This window comes from Poecilia latipinna, unplaced genomic scaffold (genome assembly GCF_001443285.1).
Source record: "Poecilia latipinna isolate Pla-1442-1.1 unplaced genomic scaffold, P_latipinna-1.0 Scaffold529, whole genome shotgun sequence".
NCBI classification, from domain to species: Eukaryota; Metazoa; Chordata; class Actinopteri; order Cyprinodontiformes; family Poeciliidae; genus Poecilia; species Poecilia latipinna.
The window spans coordinates 205,672-207,532 of record NW_015113145.1 but is presented as its reverse complement, the minus strand read 5'-3'; the positions used below and the strand labels follow the sequence as shown (position 1 = coordinate 207,532).

At 39.0% G+C, this 1,861-nt stretch overlaps 1 long non-coding RNA gene across 3 annotated transcripts in view; it reads right to left on the bottom strand.

The window, feature by feature from the left end:
* Window positions 1–878: 878 nt before the first annotated feature.
* LOC106952603 (uncharacterized) overlaps window positions 879–1,861 on the bottom strand; it is a 15,194-nt gene continuing 14,211 nt past the window's right edge. Inside the window, exons 4-5 of one of the 3 annotated variants that reach the window (XR_001426023.1) lie at window positions 1,343–1,414; window positions 893–961 (exon numbers count right to left, since the gene is read on the bottom strand). This is a non-coding gene — a long non-coding RNA (uncharacterized LOC106952603). Of the gene's footprint in view, window positions 962–1,342; window positions 1,415–1,861 lie in introns of all 3 variants that reach the window. The other 2 variants (XR_001426022.1, XR_001426024.1) reach the window with 2 other exon arrangements.

Genomic DNA, 1,861 nt, shown 5'->3' with positions numbered 1-1,861 from the left:
CAAGGGGCCCCCTCAGTGGAGTTGATTTTTTTATTTTTTTTTTGTAATGATTTCTGTCATTATAATAACAAAAACACACAATTTCATCATGAAGTGATTTGTTTTTACAATAATATATATTTGATGATGTATGTATAAATCTTTATTTTATGGACAAAAAGAAAACAAATTGCTCTTGGGGGCTCCTTGGTGGCCGCGGTAGGTCATTCACACTTGCAGAGCACATCCAAAGGTCCAAAGCTCCGGTAGAACAGTCGTCCCCAACCACTAGGCCGCGGACCAATTGATACTGGGCCACACAAGAAATAAATATTTTCGTTTTATGTATTATCTGAGTCTGGAGGATCTTTTATTTTGAAAACCCTTTAACTAGATTCTCTCAGTTACGTCTTGCGCGCCAACATTGAATCCACAATTAATAAGAAACAGATGTCTTTGGAAAGTTTCTTTGGAAAAGCGGAGAAAGACCAGAGACAGGAGAGTGGATTTATCCTGGACCTGTAGGTGACTCCCATGTTCCAAGCCCACACTGCATAATATGCACTGGCTTACTAATGAGGCAATGAAGCATCAAACTGCTTTGCCATTACACACCAAGCACCCTCTGCATTGGGTGTCATCGTTTCCCAGGTGGGATCATCTCATTGCAGAGAAACAAGCTCAGGACTCCCATTAATTTATAGTTGTGAGTTAAAATTTTCATGAAAATAAATGTTCGTTTTTGTGGCATATTCAAATCTTATTTTGAAGGGATGTGTGAATGTTGCCAGAGCGACCAGAGTCTGAGAGCATTATGGCAGTTATCGAGACGAGAGAAATAGAGCTTGTAAGTCTTAAGTCTGGTTCACACGGCATGATTTTAGGATTCAGACGATTTTCCAAACTNTACCTCAGGAGGGTTGGTTGAACAGAATCCACATGCATCCATGTCACCAGCCTGACACAGTTCATCTTTGGAAATCTGAAATGTAAAGAACACTCACTAAATGTTTGTTCCCAATATAGAAAACAGTCCTCCCTATTCCTGCACCTTACATTTTGAGTATTACACAGGACCTGTGTGTATGCGTGCTTCTCAATGTAACTTTCATTCTTCTGTACTTGTAATTTCAAAACGTAGTCTTCCTTATTCCTTCCCCTTACATTTTGAGTATTACACAGGACCTGTGTGTATGTGCGCTTCTAAATGTAGCTTTCATTCTTTTATATGTGTAATTTCAAACCTCAGTTCCCCCCTTTACATATCAAGTGTTACGCAAGACTTGTGTGTTTGAACAGTACTCAATATCATATCAAAAACTCTATTTTAGAAAATAAGTTGGTCGTTGGAGATCAAAATTACCTCATGAGGGTTGGTTGAACAGGATCCACATGAATTCACGTCACCAACCTGACACGGTTCATCTTTGGAAATCTGAAATGTAAAGAACACTTACTGAATATGAGTTTGTTCCCAATTTAGAAAACAGTCCTTCCTATTCCTGCCCATTACATTTTGAGTATTACACAGGACCTGTGTATATGAGCGCTTCTTTAAGCAAGTTTCATTCTTCTGTACTTGTAATTTCAAAACGTAGTCTTCCTTATTCCTTCCCCTTACATTTTGAGTATTACACAGGACCTGTGTGTATGAGCGCTTCTAAATGTAACTTTCATTCTTTTGTACATGTAATTTCAAAACTCAGTCCTCCCTTTTTATGTGGCTTACATATCAAGTATTACACAAGACCTGTGTGTTTGAACCGTACTTAACAGTCATCCCCAACCACAGGACCGCGGACTAGTACGAGTCTGTGGACCAATTGGTACTGGGTCGCACAAGAAAAATATTTACATGTTACGTATTGTCTGAGTCTGGAGG